General features: G+C 35.3%; 1 protein-coding gene across 2 annotated transcripts in view; it reads left to right on the top strand.

The window, feature by feature from the left end:
- The window catches only part of NCAM2 (neural cell adhesion molecule 2), a 513,860-nt gene that overhangs the window by 196,911 nt on the left and 290,325 nt on the right, over positions 1–26,624 (top strand). The window lies entirely within an intron of this gene.

The raw sequence follows: 26,624 nt of genomic DNA, 5'->3' as shown, positions 1-26,624 counted from the left end.
TAATTATATATTTAAATATGTACTGTATGTCATAGGATAAACTTACATGTTTTATTTTAAATCAATCTTTCTATATGTGCTTTAATCCTTATTTATTTATTTTTATTTAAACAAACGTGTGATGAAAGCAGCTTTAGGAATTAGTGAATATCTCTTGTCTTTGGTAAGAGATACTTTAGGTATACCTGTATAAAAATAATTTTTTAAGATTTTTCTTAAAAAGACTCATGTATTTATTTTAGTTTAGTTTAGTTTTTATTTATTTATTTTCAGCGTAACAGTATTCATTGTTTTTGCACCACACCCAGTGCTCCATGCAATCTGTGCCCTCTCTAATACCCACCACCTGGTTCCCCCAACCTCCCACCCCCACCCCCCGCCCCTTCAAAACCCTCAGATTGTTTTTCAGAGTCCATAGTCTCTCATGGTTCACCTCCCCTTCCAATTTCCCTCAACTCCCTTCTCCTCTCCATCTCGCCATGTCCTCCATGCTATTTGTTATGCTCCACAAATAAGTGAAACCATATGATAAGTGACTCTCTCTGCTTGACTTATTTCACTCAGCATAATCTCTTCCAGTCCAGTCCATGTTGTTACAAAAGTTTTAGAGACAAACAGAGATCATGAGCGGGAGTGGCAAGAGGAAAGGGAGAGAGAATCTCAGGTCAACTCCATGCTGAGCACAGAACCCATCGCACGGTTCGATCCCACCACCCTGAGATCACAGCCGGAGCCAAAACCAAGAGTTGGACACTTAACCGACTATGCCACCCAGGCACCTCTGCTGACAACTTAGGGACGAAATGGACTGTTAACAGTCTTACATTTGTGACTTGCTGGCATTTTGAGGGATGAATCAGATCACCTGGGGAAACCTGAGAAGAGGCTTGGTTTTAAAAGCTAAAAAAAAGGGTGCCTGGGTGGTTCAGTCAGTAAGTGTCTGCCTTTGGCTCAGGTCATTATCCCAGGGTTCTGGGATCAAGCTCCGAATTGAGTTCCCTGCTCAGCAGGGAGCCTGCTTCTCCTCCTCCTTCTGCCTGCCGCTTCCCCTACTTGTGCTCTCTCTCACTGTCAAATAAATAAATAAGGTCTTTAAAAATAAATAAATAAGTAAAAATAAAAGGCGAAGAGAGAAGAAGCCAATGAGTGAGAAAGAGAAACAAGAGAGGTGAGATGGAAATTCTGAGTGCTCTGAAATGGAGAAGAGATTGTTTCCAAAGGGAGATGGTGGTCAAGTCCGCAACGGCCACCGATAACTTCTGTGTGATGTAGAAACATAGAGGTTATTGGAAACCTCTTCAGAGCCTGTTCATGGCCAGAGTAGCCGCTGAAAGTAAACTGCAGAGGATTGAAGAGTGAATCAGAAAAGGGAAACGGAGACAGTGCAGCACCCGTTCCTTACACAAAGCTTAGCCGAACAGAATGCAGAGAATTGGGTGGTTTGCTGGAGGGAGATGTGGGCTCAAGGTGAATCTTAAAGACAGTGGGTATCAGAGCGCGACAGAATGAGCCCTGCAGGGCTGAAATGATGACGTAGGTAAGAAACCCAAGAATGAACGAACGCTGTCTAGCATGGGAGGAAGGCGTAGCGAAACTGCAGGTTGAGGTCAGCAATACCAATCTGTTGCGAATGGGAAGAGACTTGAGAGGGAGGAAATTTCATGGACCTGAGCCCCCAGCCTCAAGGTTTTATGTGTATCCCTCAGTGTGGTGGGACTGGTGGGATCCAGGGACAGAACAAAGTATGCAGCTTAAGGGGAATAAAGGAATTCTTTATAGTCTTACAAATAACGGGCCGTTTCTGTTTCTTCTTCAGAGTAGTTGGTTTGTGTGACATAGTTAGCTTTGAATTCAACAGATCCTGGCCTTAAACTTAAGCTCCTTTTCTTGTTTATGCCAGTTACCTGAAATCATAATTCTGTGCCCACCTGTCTCTCTCATCCCAGTCCATCTGGACAGATACGTCTCTATCACTCATGTCCAGGCCAGTCTGGGTACATAGTGAACTCTCAAATTTCAGCTGCATGAATGAATGGATTTTACGTGTGTAATACTTATAGTTTATGTGGTTATTTCCTTCCTTATTATTTCCTAAAATGTCCTATAAAATCTGACCTGTTTGAGCCATGCTAAGAGGAAGAAAAGATAAAGCTTTTTAACCTATCACTGGCAGAAAAGTTAAGGAAAATACAGCCTGTCCTGGGAATAATCAAGGCCATGACAGTAAAAATACGCTTGAAGAACTTCAAAGAACAGCTGAAAATAAGTGAAGAAGATATATAAACTTGGTTTCATTTTCATTACAGTTAATATCTCAGATTTTATTCAGAAGTTCTCAATAATAGTTATTATTTCAAATGTAGAGGTAAATATAGTTGTTACAATTAAATATTGGTATTGAACTTAAGACATCTTTATTCATCTTAGTAATGATCTTGTAGTAAATTATGTTAATCGTGATATGTGTTTCTCTTTCATATGAGACCATAATTTTTCAAAAATAATTTAAAAAGAAAGAATAAAATATGATAAACAACTCACGTGTAATTTTATCATTTGAAATAAGTTCCCAGTGTATAATTTTTACCTTTAATAAGACAAAGTCTGACTTCAGTGAACCGTTCTAATTTCTCTTTTATTAAAACTGTAATTATAATTAGTGTATAGGTTTTCTTTAATTTATCATATGGTTGATCATTTCTTTAATTTATCAGAAAGGCATTCCAGGTTGGAACGAATTTGAATTATGGCTATGTATATACACACCCATACACACATAGGCACTTAACAGTCATATGAGATATACACATGTAGTGCTATTTATAATCAGAAATACTGAGTTCTTACAATATGCTAGGACTTGACTGAAGCTCTTTACATCTATTCATGAATTTTCATAATGGGTAGGTATATCTCCCATTTTAAAGACAAGAAAACTGAGACACAGAGATACAGTTTAACTATCTTGTCCAAAGTAGTTTACCTAGAAAGGGACAAACAGCCACTCCAATACACACCCAAGTATTTCTGCAGAGCCCAATAGAAGTAGTCAATCTTACTGGTAGTTATATTAAGAATTTACAAAAAAAGGTGCCTCGTGGCTCAATCGTTAAGCATCTGCCTTCAGCTTAGGTCATGACTCCAGTGTCCTGGGATTGAGCCCCACCTCTGAATCTCTGTCCGGGAGGAGCCTGCTTCTCCCTCTCCTGCTTCCCCTGCTTGTGTTCCCTCTCTCACTGTCTCTCTCTCTCTCTCTCTCTGTCAAATAAACAAATAAAATCTTTAAATAAATTTTTTAAAAATAATTTAGAAAAAATTTTTTTACAAAATTAAAATAAATACAAGCTTATATATAATTGATTTCAATATTTTAGAATATAAATAATTAACCAGAAGAGTGCCCGGGTGGCTCAGTACGTTAAGCGTCTGACTCTTGATTTTGACTCAGGTCATGATCTCAGGGTCAAGGGATGGAACCCCGCGTCAGACTCTGTGTTGGGTGTGGCACCTGCTTAAGATTCTCCCCTTGGCTCTCCTTATGCCCCTCCCCCCATAAAATAAATAACATAAATCTTTTAAAAGAGCAATTTATTAGAGCTGACCCCTACTTTGAAATGGAGAAGACTGAGACTCCCAGTATACCTGATGATAATGAGAGGGCAGAAGTGATACTGTTAAGTTGATGGTGAGGAAACAAATTTCATAGCACCCACTGAGGCAATAAAGAAAGGGAGAACATTAACAAACATTGTTCATTTTTATTGCCATATTTCAGTAGAAAAACAGATAGAAACAGAAGGAAATAAATGTGAATGCATGTATAAAATTGTTAAGATGTAAGAACTATAACATTTTGCTTAGTATCCTAAGTTTAAAATAAAAGAAAAAAGAATAATCTGAATTAAGAGTATTCCACGTTTATGCCTTAAGGGAAAATTTTGTTCTACAGAAAAGACTTCCAGTATTTACCTTATTCTCAAAGATCCATATAGAAATACAAGCATAAGAACCTAAAATAATCAGCTAAAAAACAGAGTCAACAGGGAAAGTAAAATAATTAGGTGACTGTGCATATTTTCTTTTCGAAACCACTATATTTTTGTTTCTATGATAACATGAGATTTTGTCTATGGTAGATCATCCCAAAGGCATGCAATTCTATAAATTAACATTAATACAATATCATTAGCAAGAAGTAATTTTTTACAGGAGTAAAATCGAGATCTGGAATGTGGAGCACATTTTGTGCTTCATATAAAAGGATAAAAAAAGATCAACTAAAAAATATTCTGATGCGTGTTTGATCAACTAACTCTTCAACATGTATTTTGACAGCTTGTGCAGTGTTGCAGATCTTGCTGTAACTGTAATGAACAGTTCAATGTGTGAATATAAAATGTTAGACTCCAGTAATATTTCCTTAATTTTATATTTTCAGAAACACCAACCCTAGGAGGGAAGTGATTGAATGAGAAGTGGAACTGTGAGCTACATTGACCTTATAAGCTTGTAGTGGGGATGGAAAGACTTTTTTTTTTAAGATTTTATTTATTTGAGAGAAAGAGAGAGAGCACAAGCAGTGGGGTGAGGCAGAGGGAGAGGGAGAAGTAGATTCCCTGATGAGTCAGGAACCAGACTGGGGCTAGATCCAGGAACCCTGGGATCATGACCTGAGAGGAAGCCAGACACTTCATTGACTGAGCCACCCAGGAGCCCCTAGACTTTAAAATTTTGATAGGATTGATAAACATGTGATTTTAGATTATTAAAATAATCAGATCTAATGAAGTACTTCACATTCTCAATCGTCTTAAGCTGCATCAGAGTGTGAAGCTTCTGTGTAGCTAGTTGATCTAAGTTCTAACCAATCACACTTTGACTTGAGTAAGGTCAGATGGTGTGATAAACACAGACATATACCACTCGGACCCCCAAGGAAGGACTTGTTCCTGCTTTCTTTGAGATTTGTCAGGAGACAGACTTCAGCTGTCATCCCACTTAGGGGTTGCCCTACTGTAGAGTCATTTCACCCAAAGTCATGGCCTTGTTGGAACAATGTGGATCTGATGGCTAAAGTGGGCATAAAAAGACTTGAGCATTTCTGCCCAATACAAGGTAACTCTGAGGGACCAGTTAAATCCCACAGCTCCCTATGAGGATTGCTGAACCCATTGGACCATCTTCTGGCATTGCGTTTAAATTTTGTTCTCCATAATGCTGCATTCTTCCCTTCCTTTCTGAAGGGCTGACTTCTGAGCACTAAGTATTTAATGGAGTCTGCTGCAAAGAGGTTCCAAGTTATGACGTAAGGATATAGAGCTCATGGCAAGTTACCATCTAGGCCCTAGGGTTACAGGGTCAAATTTTATAGGACCTGTCTGTTTGGACTGCTATCCTGAAATACCACAGACTGGGTAGTTTACATATAGCAGAAATTTATTGCTCATGGTACTGGAGACTGGAAAACAAGATCAGGGTGCCAGTATGGTCAATGAGGGCCCTCTTTCTATCAGCAGACGTCTTACGTCCTCACATGGCTGCAGGGCAGGGATCTCTGTGGGATTTTTTTTATTTTTATTTTTTTTTTATGGACTATAATCTCATTCATGAGGATGGAGACATCCTCATGTCCTGATCCCTCCCAAAGGCCTCACCGTTACATTGATACCATAACACTGGGTGCTAGAATCCCACTACGTGCATTTTACAAGGATGAAAACATTTAGACCACAGTAGGAGCCAAATGGGTAACTTACTGAGTGAATTAGCCTAAATATAATATAATAGTAAGTATGGCAATGATACCTTGGGGAGCAGAAATTGGAGAGCACAAGCCTCCTCTAAAAACAAACTTAATCAAAATATAATGTGAGCCAAACAAAATATGTTTTGTAATAAAAAGGGAAGACTCGCCATTGCTAAATCTCCAAAGCATAAAGTCATGTGTGGCAAGGGAGGGAGAACAGAAATCACTTTCTAACTAAAATATGACTATACAAAGTCTGAGGCAAATTATTGTACTTTTTTGTATAAGAAATTCACTTTGCCAAGATTCTTCCTGCTCCATGGCTAAAGAGTTGTCAGCATAGAAATGATGAAGGTCAGTGAGATACATACACTAGACTGAGTTGAGGAATTTGCCAGAAAAATGCTGAGAGAAAAATCAAACCCTCTCTTGAATGCAGTTAACATGGGACTGAAATATCAGTTAGGCTTGGTGAAGTGGAAGCATCGCACATTTGGTGAAAAAATATTCGTTCTGAAGGTTGTCTCCATAGTTACTACAGCTAGGGATAGGAGTGATACTTTCTATGTCTTGGTCTTTTTCTCTGTTAAATTACTCTAATATGAATACTTTGCACTTTGCCTGGTTCATAACACTTGTGAGGATCATGGGAGTTAACCTATATGAAAACACTTTATTAGTGTTTATTGTTTCATCCCCCCCCACATATACGTATGTATTCTTTAGAATTTTTTCAGCCGCTTCTCATGTACCCATGGAGAATTCTTTTTGGTTTTTTTTTTTTTTTTAGGTATAATTTCCCTTTGGAGATCTGTCCTTTTTCAACTTTTAATATCATTAACTCTATTCTACCTATTTGCATTTTAATGTAATTAAAGTCATTACAAGTTTTTCTTTTGCATATACTTTGATTTAGCATAACCATACAGAATACGAGGAAAAATAGTACGTTCTTTCAGTTTAGCCAGAATGTATTTTGCAGGGAAGAAAACTATATAAAAAAACGAGTTGAATTAGCACCTTCATACCATGAATAAGAGAATGACCTTATAGAAAGTGAAATTAGAATGCTTTGGAAGTTGTAAGGAAACCTGCTGGTTCTCTTAATAAAATCAAACATTGGTCATTCAAGGCTAGCAGTGGAGAAGAAAGAATTTTCACCATTCTGACTTCTGTCCTCAAGATTAACTTTCTTCTCAATGTCTGTTAATAATAAAGATATGAAGCAGAAAAAGTCATTGTATTCTTTAAAGCTCCTGCCTGTGGCTATAAACTTGCTTGTGCTCCTCTATATATTATATGCAAATATACCTCAATCAATAGCACAGAGCTCCCCATATAACAAATACTTGATGCATAATTTCTTAATGAACATAAATGTCAGAGACCAAAATTTTACTACTATTTCAGGAATAAAACAGAAGGAATGAAAACAGAGAAGTTAACATTCCACCTTTAACCTTGAACTTAGTGACCTTATTCAGAAGATGGTCCTAATAAACTGGATGGCCTCTCTTCATGATCTCAATAGAGAACAGGAATAAAATAAATTAACATATATGCAAGAAATGCACATATATATGTGTAGAGACTGTTTGCAGTATAATAGGATAAAGCATATGTCAGATAGTTTGTAAAAGCTTTATTATACAAGTTCATCTTTTTATTATATAATTGTCTAAAATGCCTAGAAAATAATTAAGTCATAAATTGTTTACATCATATCTTGTGTTTCCTGTTAGAAAACTTCAAGGCTAGGGCCTGGCCCTTTGAATATTCCACAGCATTTAAACAGTGACTTCATGCAGTCTGGCAAACAGCCATTGAAAAAGAAAATAAAACTCTAGGATAATTCAATTGTTCATAATTTTTATTAGTGTATATATTAACTGACTAGACTTCTTTGCCACTACATCAAGATTGATGTATTTTGAGTGGGTTCTAATAAGAAAATGTTTCAGTTTGTGTGTGTGTGTGTGTATGTGTGTGTGTCTATGGGGTGTTTCTTTTTTTCTTTTCTTTTTTTCGTTGTTTTTTTTTTTTTTTTTTTTTTTTTTTTTTTTTTTTTTTTTAATCGTCAAGGAGGCAGACCTTAAAGTAGAGGAAGTAAAAACAAACCAAGGCAGGATAGAAACGAGACTGACTTAGCTGTTAGATCCAAAGCTATGCCATGAACTCCTGGCTTGACCCCTAAGTAACCGTACCATGAAAGGATAAGTAGAACATGTACTTTGAAAAGAGGTGCTTTACTTTGAGAAACAATGAATGAACTTACATTGGTGTCAACACTTCGTTCATACCAGGAAACACTGCCTGATGGTTCTCAGAAGTCGCATGACTCATGTAGCCAATCAGCCCTCAGGAGTGGATTCTAAGAATTCCAAATGAGACCAAACCATCTCAGTAAGAAAACGGAAATCTTCATTTGTCTTTCATTAGTAGTTTTTCCAGCTATTATTTTTTCCGGTTCCAAGAGATAAGAAGGATAGCAAACAGTAAATGGCCAGATAAAACTGTCAGGTATAATTTGTAAAGCTTTAGAACTTTCTGGTCACTGTGGAACAGGGAATTGGATGCACAGAAAATGCAGATCACATCTTTAAACAATGTACTTGGTGTTTAATTTATAATGCTATCTTCTATTTATCAGGTTATGATTGGGCTAAATTAGTGACAAGGTTTACAATGTGATTATTCTAAAAGTAATCTTCTAATTAATGTGGTCCTTCACTTCTTTGAATCTCAAACTTCTCAACAACATTTTGATTCTTCGAGAAATAAAATTAGTCTTTTAAACATGTGTGAATGCACACACATGCATGGGCATGCTTATCTTAAACTTCTCTAACTTTAGACTATAAATTTTTAGGTTCAGTAATAATGTGTCTATAGATCTTTTTTCTACAACTGTATCAGAGTGCATAGTAATGAGTAAATGATTGAAGGATACATTTTATGATTTTGTGTTTATTTCTACCTCCTAAGCAGTTTGCTGGAATAACATAATGCCATTTACTATTGCTTGTTGATACTCTAGGTGTAGATAATTAAGCCCACCTCCACAGTAAAACAATATCCTCATTTCATCCCATTTCTTTACTGTACATGCTCATCATTTATTTTATGAGTTGATATTAAAAGATGTAGGAACTAAGACTATAAATGTGAATATAGCCTTCAGTTTCAAGGCTCTTGTTTTTAGACTGATTGAAATAGTTAATCAGGACCTAAAGACAAGGACAATTCCCCAAGTTCATGATCTTGAGTTATTCCATTCCCACTCCCTTTTAGCCAGGAATACCTCTTGTAATGAGACAGAGGTCATCTTCCTATAATTAGTAGATGAAGGCCAGAATTCTAGAACAAGTTTCCCACCTAAGGATCACAGCTCAGAAAACCTAAATATAGCTCAGTAACAGCAAATGACCACATATTTTTCTCTGACAGTAAAAGGACAATAATGGTATCTTCATACAGCCAATTAATGGAAAAAGAAGCATAATCCAGAAGAAAGAGAAAAAAAACCTGGAAGATTCATGCACTTTCAATATCCACTAAATGGATATCTGTGGTCCTTAAACTGGATAAACAATGTAGTTCACCCTCAGTGGTTGGTTGGTTGGTTGGTTGGTTGATTGATGATTGATTGATTTCAGTGTTCCAATATTCCTAGTTTATGCACCACATTCAGTGCTCCATTAAATATGTGCCCTCCGTAATACCCACCACCAGGCTCACCCATGCCCCCTCCCCTCTAAAACCTGTTGGTTTCTCAGAGTCCACAGCCTCTCATGATTTGTCTCCCCCTACAATTTCCCCCAATTCACTTTTCCTTTCCGTCTCCTAATGTCCTCCATGTACTCAGTTGTTTTTAATATACGTTTAAAAAAAAATCTTTCCAACAATTGCAGTGAACTAGGTAGTGTAAGGCAGTGATTCTCATCCTTGGAACTATACTTTTTAATCCTTTGAGGAGATACACGCACCCTCACATTTTCTGTTCCCACTGATTGAAGGCAGCATCTCTGGATCAGTTTCAGAAAAGTAACTTAACAGAAGTAACAGTAACAGAAGGCGTACTGTTTTCCCACCTTTTCATCAGAGTATTGGGAATGTAATGATTTGCTTCTCAGGTCATCGTTATGAGTACCAGGTGTTTGCCTCCAATTATAGAGGCTGCTGAATTGGGCAAACTAACTTGGGGTCCAAGAATACCAGTGGTTTCATACATGGAACTTTATTTAAATGTAATTAGTATTTTGGAACTCTATTTTAATTTATATTTAATATTATATTTACTTATATGAATATATAAATATATAGTTATATACAGTATACATAATACAATATATAATACTTGTTCTGTACATGCATTTAATATTTATATTTTACTTAAATTATAATCCAAAGACAGAGTTTTCAGACTATCAAGTAATCATTGACATAAAAATTTCAAAAATATGGGAAAAAAAGTTAAGGACTCCCATGTAAGAATAATTGGACTTTTAAATTAATCGACTCCTCATATCTATGGTCCTTATTTCTTTTGTTGTTTTTGTTTTCTTGTTTCTCTCATGAATAACTAGCTCTAAATCTGCTTGTTTATTTACTTATTCCTGTGTATTTCACCTAGGAAATGAAAAACTAGACTTTGTACTCTAGAATAATTTTCTGAAAGCTCATAAGAGTCAGCTGTACAGGGGCGCCTGGGTGGTTCAGTGGTTTGGGCTGCTGCCTTCGGCTCGGGTCATGATCTCAGGGTCCTGGGATTGAGCCCCGCATCGGGCTCCCTGCTCCGCAGGAAGCCTGCTTCTCTCTCTCTCTCTCTCTCTCTCTCTCTGCCTGCCTCTCTGCCTACTTGTGATCTCTGTCTGTCAAATAAATAAATAAAATCTTAAAAAAAAAAAAAGAGTCAGCTGTACAAATATTTCACACATGGATTAAATGACATTTATTTTGCCAGTTTCAAGGTTTTTTGCAGGGTATCATTTCATACATACAGTAAATGACCTCAAAGTTAGTTGTAAATTGCCCATAAAGTCCTTCAGCAGTATGATTTCCTACAGAATAGAAAATTTGTATTATTCATTCCTGAATCCCAGGAGTCTAAAGCATTTCTTAACATATGGTAGATGTTCAGTTGATATTTAATGAATAAAGGAGTAAAAAAAGTGAGGTGGTGCTGTCCTATTGTAGAAAGCCAGGAGCACACAACGGTATGAGGGTTTCACAGGTGACTTTGCTTGAGATAATCCTCAGTATCTGAAACAAATAGAATTTAATGGCTTTGCTAATTCCTTTAAAAAATGTATCAATATTGATAAATTGATTTTTGTTGTATCACTGAGATTCAGAATTGATTTATAAATGTAGAGGCTTATTTATACAAATCAAGTTTACTAAGCATTTGTCTTATGAGTTCCTTCTTTGGACCATGCCAGTTTAAAATCAATTACTTTTGTTTGTGTTTCTTCTTATTAATCAATAAAAGATTTTGACATTGTTATAGAATATTTGACATTTTTTAACACTGAAAGTCATTCATTTATTCATTAAGGAAGTGTCTATTGAGTACTAGAAAGTATTGCCTGATATAGGTGGCTACTTTGATCTCTTATTACTACAATTCTCCATCTTCAATTTTGAAATGTGTTTACTTACTGAGTTGGAACTCTCTCATCTAAAAGTGATTTTACTACTATTTCCTGATTCTTAAAATTTTAGCTTTAAGCTTTGACTTTGACATCTATTACTTCTAACATCTAAGCATGGCAGTTATTCACAGAGCCATGCCAACATAATAAAACTATAAAATGTATATTTATGGTGCTCAAGATAGTTACAGCTGAAATTATTTTTATGGGCATGTTTTATCTTTGAGATTTCCTATAGCTTTATTATATTTGGTAATAAACACATACTCTATAACCTTGTGGTACATAATTTATATAAATCAATGAGGATAGAGAGATTTCTTTGGAAGCCTGTATTGTTCATTTTTTTTTTCTTCAATAACATTTTCAAACCTGGGATAATTTTTAAAATTGGAAAAGAGACCACACTGGAAATCAGATCTGGATTCCAGCCAATATTCTGATAAAGAGTCCTCTAACCTTGACACTAAGGTTAAATGGACCCTTTAGATTGTATCATGAATATTTGCATAGACTGAAGTGAAATTATCCAGTTTATTTGAGATAACCTTTTTCAGACTGGTGATACTTCTGCTCTCTAACATATAGTAAAAGGTTTTAGAAAAATTGGTTTGTTGCCAATATATTCATATCATTGCATACAGCCATCTGGCAAATATTTTCCTTAATTGCTTTTTGGGGTGTTATGCATAGCAAGGAACTATTGTAGCTCTCTCCTGACTACAATTTCTACATTAATATGGAACTTGATCCTCTGATGGCAGTTACTTCTATTTTCCATTTTTCGTTTACACGCTTTACTTTCTAAATTTCCTTTTTATAGGCACATGCATCATTCTTTGTAATAATAGACATGTGAGATATTTAATGGATGTTTTGATAAAAATTATGTATTCCTATGCATGTTCATGTGTATAGATGTATAGATGTATGCACACACACCCACTAAAAATTCTGATGGGAAGTCACCATTTCTTGTTCATCTAATATACCATTAAAGATGTGGATTTATAATATTTTACCTGCTGATGAAACCTAAATATATTTACATATTAGAACTGAACATTTGCTTTTTTCTATATATACATTCAGACATTTTAATAAAAGTGTCTTATAAAACCATTCAGTGGTTTATAACTGAGTGTTGTAAATATTCAGTATGTCAGGACTATGCACCTTTCAATGGATCTTTAAAATTTTCAGTGGATCTTTAAAATTATATTTTAATTTACATTAGTGCCTGGATACTACTGCAGACTGATTGAATCGGAGTATTTTGGAATATGGTTTAGACGTGTAATTTCTTTTTATTTTTTTTAAAGATGTTATGTATTTGACAGAAAGACAGCGAGAGAGGAAACACAATGGGGGGAGTGGGAGAGGGAGAAGAGGCTTCCTGCAGAGCGGGAGCCCTACTTGGAGCTTGATCCTAGAGCCCTGGGATCATGACCTGAGCTTAAGGCAGATGCTTAACTGACTGAGCTGCCCAGATGCCCTTAGATATGTAATTCCTTTTAAGTTTCTCATGTCATTCTGATGTACATTAACTTGTTTGAAACCACCTGCTTTTTATGTAGATTATAACTTGTTAAAATCTTGTTTTAAGTTTAGAGAATTTTTAATAAATAATGAATAATGTTGTTATAAAGCCTTTTTTCATTTAAAATAGAATAACAATGAAATACAGCCAGCATAATAAATAACCTATATCTATACATTTGACTACTCAAAAGGAATTGCCAAACTCCTTAATTTTTAAGGAAACCTTAAATTTAGTTTCAAGAAATTTTAAGAGTACTCTTGCAGTTTATCCAATTTTATGTTACCTAAAATATTTTCTGTGCTTTGCTGGACATAGTAGATGATTAACAACTGTAAGCTAAATGAATGAAGGCTGTTTAGAAGAGTCATATGGATGATAGAATGATGGTTATCTTGTGTTTTATAATGCTTTAATTTGCAATGTGTTAAATTCCACATCATAGTTGTAAATTTGTATTTATATGTATTAATAGACTCAATTTTATGTCTTGATAGGATAGATTTTCACAGTATAAAGTTGAATATAATGGGTGTCTGGGTAGCTCAGTTAGGTGTCTGCCTTTGGCTTAGGTCATGATCCTGAGGACCTGAGATGGAGTTCCATATGCCTGGCTCTCTGCTTAGCAAGGAGCCTACTTCTCTCTCTGCTCCTCCCCCCACTCATTCTCTCTCTCTCTCTCTCTCTGTCAAATACATAAAATCTTTAAAATAAATGAAAAAAAAATACAAAATTTGAATACTGTGTCTTGGAAACTTCTATTATAACTAAATTCTTCAAACTACATTCCATAACTATATAAATTACAGTTATATATGGAAATATAAAAGTCAGTCTACTTTATAGTTGATTCACATAATTATTCTTAGCTAATTATGCTCCACAATGCTGCTATGACCTTAACAGACAGAGCCCCGAAGCATGGTAAAATGTCACATAGCCCTACTAAGTTTGAACATTTATCAGAAATACTATATCTAGTAAATTCTTATGAAATAATTTTTTTAATCCATTTTTAAAATACTGATTTTTTTATGACTTCATGTTATAGATGTTGTGATATGCTTCTGCAACATAAAACGTCATGCTTAATAATTTTTTTTTAAATTTTCTCACAATTTGGAACCCAAGTTCTTTTAAATTTATACCTTAATTTCTCAGCATATAAATTGGAGATAATGTGGCTGTTTTTGTAATGATTATTAAATAAAAGGATAAACACACTGATTCATTCAGTAGGAACCCAATAGAATAATATAGAGTACTGCTTGGTTTGGATCTGTAACATGTGCAGTTAACTCAGATTATTATAGATATTAAATAGTGTCTTATTAATTAATGAGGGGATAATTTGTATATGGATGAGGAGATAGCTAATGTCTCTTTCTTTAGAATATACAAGGTATTTATAGATGTCTAAATAAGTCAAAATCATTTTAATAGACATCTCTCAGAATTTTAGCATTGTCTTTAGAAAATTTTTTAAAAAGATCCTATGATAATTATTGAATATTAAAACCAAAATAAGGGCTTTTTTATACCAAGCAGAGTTTAAATAATATTTGATGTACTTAATGAAACACACTTGGTTTTAGCTTTGACAAAGAAAAGTTCTGGGTCAAGGAACTTGGGCCATTGTAATAAGTACCATGAGTGCACTGTAAACAGTGATTTAATGCATGTTAAATTATTCCTTGTATTTGAATTTCATCATCTTTAGTTTTCCTCGTATTTAGTTTGTAAACTCCAGATTTAATATTTGTGTGTTTTTAAGTATTATATTTTACAACAGGAGACCTAGAAAATATCTTCCTTTACAATCCTACTATATAGTATACTATACTATAATCTAAATACAGACTCTGCAGTCATAAGGATGAAGCAATTAATTCTGCACAAGGGGAGGGCTGGAAAATTTTGCCAAGATACTGTCATTATAAGAATTCTCATCTTGAAGAATGAGTACTGGTATATTAGTCCAAGATAAGGCAAGAGAAATAATAAGGAAGTAAGACATATAAAAAGGCAAAAAACAACAAAACAACATACTGCAAGAGGGAGTGATAGAAATATAGATAATTGTTAAGGACCTTTTGTGCTAAATAAGAGAATTTGGATTTTAATACGTTGTCACTAAAACCAACACATAAAAAAAGGAGGAGAACGTAAAATAGGCATTTATAAGTCAATTGTATTTATATTGACTTTTTGTGAATTAAATCACATTTTAGTAACATCAGAACCCTAGTGGTTAAGGCCCCCTGGGACGTAAATGGTTTGTAATGAAAATAAATTGCCCTGCTGGTTGTGGTGAGCACAGCATAACAACCAGAGTTGTTGAATCACTTTGTCGTACACCTGAAACTAAAGTAAGATTAAGGGGCGCCTGGGTGGCTCAGTGGGTTAAGCCACTGCCTTCGGCTCAGGTCATGATCTCAGGGTCCTGGGATCGAGTCCCTCATCGGGCTCTCTGCTCAGCAGGGAGCCTGCTTCCTCCTCTCTCTCTGCCTGCCTCTCTGCCTACTTGTGATCTCTCTCTGTCAAATAAATAAATAAAATCTTAAAAAAAAAAAAAAGACTGCTTTAAAAAAAAAACAAAGTAAGATTAGTGTCAACTATACTAAAAAAAAAGTATAAAGTATATTGCTAAAATAAGTTGAAAACGAGTAGTGATACTCATTTCAGATATATGTAACCTGAAACACTTATCTGCTTATGAACTATTTTATTATCTGCCTTGTCTACTGAGTAATTAGATATGAAACTTGTAGGTATTAGAGAACCATATCATTCAAGATGGACCTCTGTGCCCCAGAAAAAGATACTACCCAAAGAAAGCAACAAATTCCAAGTACTAGGAGTTCCATAATGAGTGCACTGAATGCAGAAAGCTAAAGTCTAATTTCCCTGTGCCTTGGCTACTTTATCAAGAATCAGACCTTCTTTGAGAATTTTGTCATGGTAATTGACTATTTGTTGACTTAATTGTCTTACTACTTTATTTTAGTTTTGTTTTCATTTTTGTTTTCTTAGTTTAATTACATCAGAGACTGTGTAGGAATTTTGCATCAAATTTAGAACCTGCTAAATCAGATGGCTTGACAAAATTTATAATTAATCTAGATTTTTAGATAAATTTGATGTAACATTGTAAAAAAAGAGAAATCACCCTATAATTATCTAAAAAAAAAATAAAATAGGGGAAACCGAAACAAGATATATTTCAGATTATATAGTCCTATTTGTTTACATGCATATAACACATAGCACAGGTAAACCGGAATGCTGTTATGTTAAAACACCAAGTGTCCCATTAATTGGTTTCAGCAAAATTGAGGTCTAATTTAAAGGGTAGGAATGAATGTGTGCAAGGGGGAGTTTTGGCAGTTAGGAAGAAATGGTGTGTTATCTATGCCAGCTGTTTTGTCTGTGTCTTTGCACAGTTTTCCTGTGACCAGACACTAAAAAAGATGCAACTTCAGTGCTTCATGGAAACTAAAACCATTCTGTTGAATCTGTTATACCAAGCCAGAGGAGCAAGTCTGGGTCTCTAGCTCAAGGAAGCAAACTGGATTGTCTGGTGGGGTTTGCCCACAGAAAGCTGAATAAGAACCTGATTATTATGAGCAGTACACAAAGTTATTATGAGTCTACAGGTAACAAACTGGTAGGATATCCTGCAGCTACGAATTATGTTCGTTTATTCTGTAACCATTCCAGATACTTATTCCCAAATTAAGGCTAGCATGAGAACTTGTCAGCTGGTAGGAGACTGAGTGAATATGATGGTAGAGAGCTAAGCCTATCAGTATAAGAAGGCCTTCCCCAAATGACAAAATATCAAATAATTCATGAGCATAGAAATTGGTTGACTGCAAAACTATCACAGTTAAACTGTGATAATAATCATAATGGGATGCAAGTGTTTTAATCTCTTCTTGTTTATATACATTGTCAAGAAGAATTCAACCGAAAGCTGTAACACAGTGTGTTTCTTAAGAAAGGTATGACTGTCAGTTTTCCAATTTAATAAGTGAAACTGTGCCTCAGAATTATGAAACAACTAACACATTATTAATTTTTTTGTGACTATGAACTTAAGTAACCAAATTAATACAAGTGCTGTTAGATCACAAGCCCCTTTGAAGTTGATTACAATTAGTTGCTAGGAAGAATTTTCCAAGGTATGTTGAAAGTATAACAAGGTATAAATATTTCCAGAGTATAAAGTGGAAGAGAAAAATTTTTAGAGTGTGGAAGGTAGCACTGGACAATGGTATGTGACCTTGAATCAATTGGCAATGAATAAAATAGAACATATTAAAGAAACATTTTAATTATCACTTCAAACCATTTAAATGTCTTCAGACTCATAAAATGCAATCTGTATGAGGCAGCAGGGAAGGATGGAATTGTCCGTCTCTGTTGTAATATTAATACCAATTAAAAGATTTTGTAATATGAAGAGCCTACGCAGGCAGACATCTATTAAACATCAGAATTTTATTCCTTGTCCATTTTTAAATTAGAATGACCTTGGGTAAAATACTTAGACTCCTTTTTATTTTAGCTTCTTTATGGCAAAATGTATATAAGTTTTAGCTCTCGTTTAATGGATATATTTGACAATAGATCACATTTTGATTATAAGATAATATGAGTGCTCGGAAAGTGGTACTGCCTATGTGGAAGTTATTATAGAAGAGACCTTAAGGAAAAAAATCTTGGACATTCTCCCCTGTAGCTACTTAGCTTATGGGCCAAGAGAAACAGAAAAATAAATAGCTGTTTAGTTCTTAAAATACTTAAAATTTGCAGCATTAGTTTTCTTTTCTTTTTTTTTAATTCTATGGAAATTCTAGAACTGAGAAATACAATATCTTTTTTTATCTAATTTTTATTTATTTATTTATTTATTTATTTATTTATTTGAGTGTAAGACACTGAAAGAGAGCATGAGCAAATAGGTCAGAGGGAGAAGCAGACTCCCTGTGGAGCTGGGAGCCCAATGCGGAACTCGATCCCAAGACTCTGGGATCATGACCTGAGCTGAAGGCAATTGCTTAACCAACTGAGCCACCCAGACACCCTGCAGCATTAGTTTTCTTATAACTTCATTTCATTTCATGCACAGTGTTTTTATGTTCAACTAAAATTATCTACTTAAATTTATAAGCATGTTTTCTCTTCCTGTGATTTATGATGTTGAGAATGGACCTTAAGAGTTTCACCCTTAATAAACAAGAGTTTAAACAGGATTAAAAAAAAATTCAATTCATACATTGATACTTTGTTTATGATTGGATTTAACATAAAAAAAATAATTCCTAGTCTATGATCTGTATCTATGTTGTATTTCCATGTGCTTGCTTTATTTACCCCCTGAAATTTGTGCTTTCAGCATCCTATCCAGAGGTAAATTTGAGAACATGAAATGGTCATGGGCAGGAATTAAGAATTGATTCCCATTTCAATGGGTTGACAATGGGTTTAGATTGTATTTGAAAACATAATGGTACATGTGGAGTTGGGGGAGCAGGTCTTCATCATGTGAAGCAGGAAGACTAGAGAAACTTTTCAGCCAGTCAAGAGAATGGATCTGTGTACAGATATATGGGTCATTGTAGAAGCTGACTGTCTTTTAATTCCATTTTGTCATAACCTGCTATCATAAATGCTTTCGCTCTCTGCTCTATTAAGAGAAAGTGTGTGTTCCAATACATGAGATAAAAGAGTGGGTACAGGAGGGGTCCTTTCACTGGAGGACTGAGGGGAAAGAACAGTGGCAGATATTAGAAGCCCATTATTCTCAAAAAATGGTGAGGCCCACTCATCTCCAACCCCCTCAAAAGCAGCATAGGAACATGGCAAAGTGGTTGGAGTAGAAGATTCTTAGAAACTTGTCCAGAACATAGCCTCTGAGGAACAGGCTGGGATTGGAAGTGCTGGCTAATATTTGATTATAACTTCAAGAGTTGATGTCACTGCAGTGGGTTTGAATGAGAACAGAGAAAATAAACAGTTGGTCCCTCTGCCACAAAACAGTTGAAATACTAGGATAGATCAAACTTAGCCATGCAATCCATTGTTTTCCCTTATCTCCAATCAAGTTCATTCTACTTTGAGACAATTTATTAGTTGCTGAACATCACCATTTTGGTATTTACTGCACTTTAATTTGTCAACAGATTAGAAATATATAGAAAATTTAAAAAAACTGTTCATTACCACTTACAATAGTTCTAAGCCATCATGTCATTTTATGGTCATAACTTAAAGTTTTAATCCCCTAAATTCTATAAGCTAAGGGAATTGCAGGTGACCCTTGAACATAGGTTTTAATTACATGGGTCCACTTATACATGGATTTTTTTTACAGTACAGATTGTAAATGTATCTTCTCTTCTTTGTGATTTTCTTAATAAGATTTTCTTTTCTCTAGCATACTTTATTGTAAGAATATAGTATTAATAAATATAACGAACAAAATATGTGTTAATTGACTATTTTACTCATAGGGCTTCTGGTCAGCAGTATGCTGTTAGTAGTAGGTAAATTTGGCGGGAGTCAAAAGTTATATGCAGATTTTCCACTGCACAGGGGGTTAACACACTAACCGCCATGTTATTCAAGGTTCAACAGTGATTACTTTAACACTTCTTCAAATAGTGAGACATTTAAGAGCACTGGGCCACTCCATCACTGGTTTATTGTAAGAATCCTTCATGAAATACAAATCCTTAAAAACTGAAGAAAAATAACACACTTAAAAAAACTCTCTTTCCAGCTTGTATTTGTGAGCACAAATCTACCTGTATTAATCAATAGGCAGGGTCTCTAAGTATCAGATTTTTTTTTTCTAAATTATGCCTTTAATTTCTTAGGTTCAACTCCAAGGTCAACACCATCCTTTCCCCAAATGTAGACTTAGCAATTGACGGGCAGTTTCATCCAAAATGAATGAAAACTTCTTGCTTAACAGTAGCACATCTGATTTTTTTGTAAAGCGCTTTTATTATTAGAAACAGTATGCTGTCATATTTGCCAGACATTGTGATAAATCATTTAGGAACAAACTTTATTTAATCCTTACAATAGCCATAGGTAACATATGTTATGAGCCAGAATTCAAGTCCAATTCAAATCTGCCTGACCCTAGAGTCCTTGGCACCTTGGTGTTTTCAGTGTATTTCAGGAAATAGCCTTAATTTAGGTACCATAACCCATACTTACACTCTTTACCACCTAGTGGGTTAGAAAGGATTATTTGTTTTGTGTTAAGCTATAGAAGTTAGCTAGATAAAGAGAGTAAAATACACTGAAATACCTTATAAAATCCATGTTACAGAAAGGGCAGGACACATTTTCTGAAAAAAACGTACCTCGTCCAAGATTGAGATGCTGTTGATTTCCTCTCTGCTATAGTCCCTGCTTCTTTCCTCATGTCCCTTTCATTGTCTTCTCTCTTTGAAAATGAACTTCCTTTGCTCCATGGTCTGATAGTAGAAATATACTGTCACCTTCAGCCTGTAAAATGCTGGTCTGGCCTGATTATTAACCTTTGTAGATAGAGCCTTTTTAGTGCTCTTTACCCTGAGTCTTTATATCTTTATATTGGGGGACATTCAGAGCAAATGGGTCAATTGGACATTGTTGTTGGGGATTCAAAATGACGCAGTCACTCTAGAAATTGGTTTGGTAGTTTCTTATAAAACTATATATGCAGTAAACCATAGGACCCAACAATTGCATTCTTCAGTATGTATTCCAGAGAAATGAAAATGTATATTCACATAAAACCTGCATCCATATGTCCATTGCAGTTTTATTTGTAATAGCCCCAAACTGGAGTTAGCTCAGCTGTCTTTCAACAGGTGAATGGTTAAATAAGCCATAGAACATACATGCCATGGCATACTGTTCTGTTTAAAGGGGAATGGTTACTTTGTAACAAGTTGGTTGAATATCGGGTCATTGTGCTGAATGAAGAAAAGCCAATCCAAGAAGGTTGTATACTGTGTGATTTTCTTATCTAAAATTTTTGAAATAGCCAAATTTAGAAATAGAAAACACATTTATGATTCTTAGGGTTAGGGATGTTGGTGGGGCAGTGAAAAAAGAGTAGGTGTGAGAAGAAAAAGCAAGAGGAATGTTCCTTGTGGTGTTGGAAGCATTCAGTATTGTTAGTATTGTTATCAGACTATGATGGTGGATTTACAAAATTATACAGATAATAAAATTGTAGAGAGCTTAATAGATATACACATATAACGCACATACCCAAATGACTATAAGCTAACTTGAGGAAATCTGAATAAAAGGGGTGACTGTACTAATGACAGCATCTTATTTGTGATATTATACTAGAGTTTTGAAAATGCTGTCACCAGAGAAAATTGGGCAATGTGTATATGCGGTATTTTTGTATTACTTCTCCCATCTTCATTTGAATCTTCAATAATCTCTGCTAAAACCTCAACTTAAAGATGCACTTAATTAAGTAAATACTTGTCCCATGAATGAATAAGTGAATCAATCAGTGGACAGTTTCTAGCTGTATGTGGATATATAATGACTTATATATATTAATAACCTAAAATCATTTCCAGACTTCTTAGAAACATGGATGACAGCTATAGTACATAGAAGTGCAGGAATTCGTCTCATGTGAATGGTACAAATTTAGTATATCTAACTTGTGACTTTGGTATTAAGTTCGAACTTGAGAATTATTGACCAAAGATAAAACTACAGTTTAAAATACTTTAAAGTTGGGGCACCTGGGTGGCTTAGTGGGTTAAAGCCTCTGCCTTCGGCTCAGGTCATGATCCAGGGTCCTGGGATCGAACCCTGCATCAGGCTCTCTGCTCAGCAGGGAGCCTGCTTCCCTTCCTCTCTCTGTCTGCCTCTCTGTCTACTTGTAATCTCTGTCTGTCAAATAAATAAATAAAATCTTTAATAAAATAAAATAAAATAAAATACTTTAAAGTCATAATTTTTGGTAAATGCTTCCCAGTCTTCAAGTGATTTATAAATAACATTTTATACTGTTACCTCATTTAAAACAGGGTATGTAGTTAATGACCTCATAAAATATACTAGGAAGCAATATTGTTCAAACTCTGAGTATTGCATGCTGTCTCAAGAACTTTCAAGATAAAAGCACTGAGGCGATGCTATTAGGAATAGTGCTTTTGAGATGTGTTCACATTACAGCCTTTTTACACCTTTAACAGAAAAAGAATCTTATTTTTCTGTCTAGAGTTCTCCATAGGCTCATTCCCATTTGAAACACATCCTGTAAATCTTCAGGTTTCATATGAACATGGCTACCCAGGATGTTAAAATGTCACAGCAGTGTACAAAAATAACATCAACTGACAACATAAAATGATTAGGTGTACACCACGTTCAATCAAGGAGTACTTACATGGTTTTTTGGATAGATTTTTTAAAACACTGCCTAATGTAAACATATGTACAATATTAGGAGCAATTAATTGAAGGACATTTCAGATATTCTACAAATGGACCCTTAGATCAACTCAAATCAACGAAACCGAGTAATTGACAACCATATTTTGGCAGCTGCACTCAATGTACATATGCACCTGAAATCTTCATGATTTATTTGTGAGGACACTATTTGAAAATCACTTTCTACTTTGAGCTCAACCTGCTAAGATGTACCAAAGCTAAATTCTGAGTGTTTGTTTTATTTTCCTTCCTTCTGTGAATGAATTTCACTTACACTAAAGATGTGTAGGAAGTGAAGCTCATGGTACTGTGTGGGTGCTTTTGTGCTTTCCACTTATTTTGTGTAACTTTTCAATTTCTGAGAATTACAGTCTTTCCAAGTAAAGCATTTTATGAAATATGCTTGTGGAGTCCAGATTGTTGAAACAAGTATGGTAATTACCCATACTTTGCATTCTTTAGTAATGTCAGTATTTCTAAATAGCCAGCTCCAATTTTCTTTCCATGATATCTCATTTCTGTGAAGTACTTATTAAATTACACAACGCTTAGTGAAAAGTTAATTTAGTAAAGTCACATATTTAATATGGATGCCACGACAATCGGCAATGTAACTCCACTGTCTTAAGATCTGAGTTTTTTCTCCCCAGTCCAAAATTTATTTTTAATTCCTGAGAAACTCCTAGAGGGTTTTATTTCTTGATACAATACGAGCTATCCTCTCAGCACAAGATATTATGAGGAAGAAAAAGTATTTGCAATCAGGTTTTAGACCTTGAAATTTATTTGGGTATTTGCATTAAAGAATATCAACAGAATCTTGACTGCCTCAAGTAAAGCAAACAAGTTTCTTAAGAAGGGGAATAATGAAATTAAGGTTAGTTTGTTAGGGGGACTTAAACTCTGATATAATTACTTTTAGTTTGAAGTAGCACTAAAACAAAGTCTTGGCAAGAGGAAGATTTAACTCTGGAAATATGCTGATTTAAGAATGCGTGAATATATTTAACAATACGAAACACTGTGAAAAGCCGATACTAAAGTTTTACTAATCATTATGTTTGTGAGGATCAAAACCTACAAAACAACAACCTAAGGTCATGGAAATATTGTAGAGTATAAAGAACTTCTATAGAACCAATTCCAGATGTTAAAGATATTCTAAGAGAAGCTCCATGAATGTAGTGAAGTTATGTGCTTCAGATTCTCCGTATGTTCATCTGTTCGTTTTTCTACAAAGAGTAATACATGCTGTGTCAAAAACTTTCAGGATAAAACAATTTCGGCAGTGCTATATGTAAAAGAGCCATAGAGGTATACTTGGATTAAAGCAGCAAAACTTTATTAAAGAGGTGTTTGAAGAACACACTTAAGGATTATTTTTAATGTAGTCAATTCATTAGACAAAATTAGTATTTCTTAAATCTTTCTATAATAAATAAATAAAATAGAATTTATACATTTGTTCATCCTCTGCAAAAGGAGATGTGTGTGTATTATATATATATGCACATATATGTGCACACATGTATTCACATATATATGTATATGTTATCAGATACTGACGAAGTTTCTTCCCATGGTGGAATAAAAGAAGTCACTCTGATAACAAAATCTTTTATCTCTTTTTCCTATCTCTTTCCATTTGCATGGGAAGAAATATAACTTGTTTGGCAAAATAATTCTCACCAAACCTAGGAGCAAATTCAAGCTGATAAAATTGAAGGCTGATAAAATAATTCTTTTGATAACAGAAACAGGCATTGTCCATTTCCCAGGCTTTTTGGGTCCCAGACTTCTATATCCAACTTTAGCAGAGATAGTCAAGGAATATTTAACGATTTTTGACTGTGTGTCAGACACTGTGCTGCGGCATCAGGAAAATATCAGGTAGTCTAGAGCTAGGTACTTAATTATCAGTCATTAGGAGTTTGTAGCACCTGGAATAGACAAAAGTAACAAACAACAGAAGTATGAAAAGCACAAATTGAGTAATAAGAGTAATTGGGGGTAGAGGTGAATAAAAATCAGAGCGTGTGTAAGACAATGCTGGGTTTTGTGGGGTCGTAATTTATCACCTTTTTCTTCCTCTGTGAATTACAAACCAACTGAAAATAAACATGGAGTTGACAGATGGAGAACTAAACTTTAGCTTCATCACTGCTAACGCTGGTTTGAGGGACAGAACCTACATATATGGCCACAGTCTGGCTTCCTAATACTTATTCTTTCTTTTTTTTTTTTTTTTAATTTTTATTTATTTTTAAAATTTCTTTTCAGTGTTCCTAATACTTGTTCTTTGAAATGAACTTATCCATCCATAACTACAGGGCCGTTCCAGTAAGATAACTGTAGGATTGGAGGACACAGCAGAATACAGGATCCTACCCAGAGCAAGGCTGAACGGAACATGCTCAGGTCCTTCTCACCACCTTGGTAAATCCATCACAATGTTCTTCACTTACTTAACAATGAATAAGAAGACTGAAAGGAAAGGCAAACCTGTGCTTTCAGAACATGACCCTGCTGAGAACTGGAATGGGAATCCTTTTCTTCTAGAAATGTGAAGAGCCATAGTTTCAGGCTCTCCTCTAATCAGACATATGTCAGAAAAACCTGGATAGCATAGACCAGTGATACTTTAGCCAAATCAGAAAAGAAAGAAGTCCAAATATGTTTAGCAAGTGTGTATTGGTAGAGCAGGCAGTTTGGAAAACTTGGCTGAGTTTCGCTTTATGATCACAAGGCAAGTGATAATTGGCAAGCAGAAATTCCCCAAAGAAATAAAGCTGTTTTTTTGTTTTGTTTCTTAAACTTGGTAAAACTACTGATGTGCAGACTGACGACTGATAGCACAAGGGAAATCCCGAGGGTGTCCAGCAATTTTCCGTTGGGTAGAAAATACAACTTCCACTGTGAGTGAATACAGACAGGCAAGAATTAAAATAGAGAGTGAAATATATGACACCCAGTGCTATTAATGATAATGTAACGTACCACCAGGGCATTGAGACTTCAGTATGAGCAACATTTGGGGAGAATCACTGCTGAGGTAAATTACATGCAGTGGTCTCCATCTGTGTACAAACTCTAGAGCACAAAGTTGGAACACGTCAATGTGAAAGGCAACCATCCATCTGGCCTTGGAGCACAGAAATGCTAAATACCAACTATTTGGTATTTAGTTTTAGTATTTTAATTTAGTATTAATACATGCCAGTGATACTGAATTCATATTTAGATAGACGTTTTTATTTCTCTGATTTACTTCATCATATCACTATTGTGAAACTGGAGGTGTGTAAGGCACAGTAAAAATGAAAAGAAAATCTTAAATATTGTTCCCACGAGTGATAGAGAGAACTTTAAAAATAATCCACCAAGGTTCTCATCTTGTGGTTATTCAATCAAACATGAATGCAGTTATTGCTGGGGAGGGATTTTGGCGATGGAATAAATACTCATCAACTGACCTTAAAGAGGAAGATTATCCTGGATGGAGTGTAATCACATAAGCCCTTAAATCAGCAGAAGAGGGGCACCTGGGTGCTCAGTGGGTTGAGCCTCTGACTTCGACTCAGGTCATGGCCTCAGGGTCCTGGGATCAAGCCCCACATCAGGCTCTCTGCTCAGCAGGAAGCCTGCTTTCCCCACTCCCCCTCTGCCTGCCTCTCTGCCTACTTGTGATCTCTCTCTCCATGTCAACTAAATAAATAAAATCAAAACATAAATAAATAAATAAAAATAAATCAGCAGAGGAAAGCAGAAGTGTCAGATAGGAGAAGAGAGAGGCAGAGAAGAGATATAGCAAAAGGAGAGGTCAGAGATTTTAAACATGAGGGGGACTCAAACACATCTGCTTGCATGGAAGATGAAAGAAAGGAACCACAGCCGGGGAATGTAGGTGGCCTCCAGAAGATGACAATAATTCCAGGCTAAAAGCCAGGGTGGAAAAACTGGAAACTCAGTTCTATAACCACATGGAACTGAATTCTGTAAACAACCCTAGAACCTACAGAAAGGAGCCCAGCCCTACCAACACCTTGACTTTGGCCTTGAGCAGAGGACAAGGTCTATGCATTGTCAATACTTCTGAGCCACAAAAACTGAGAGATCGTAAATGGGTACCTTTAAGCCACTAAGTTTGTGGCCACTTGGTACAGCTGCTATAGAAACCAGATACAGCACAAGTGCATTTAGAATACAC

The sequence above is a fragment of the Mustela putorius genome, unplaced genomic scaffold, assembly GCF_011764305.1.
Source record: "Mustela putorius furo isolate JIRA1106 unplaced genomic scaffold, ASM1176430v1.1 tig00003834_pilon_pilon_pilon, whole genome shotgun sequence".
Classification (NCBI taxonomy): domain Eukaryota; kingdom Metazoa; phylum Chordata; class Mammalia; order Carnivora; family Mustelidae; genus Mustela; species Mustela putorius.
The sequence above is the reverse complement of the archived record's forward strand: the minus strand, read 5'-3'. Positions and strand labels throughout refer to the sequence as shown.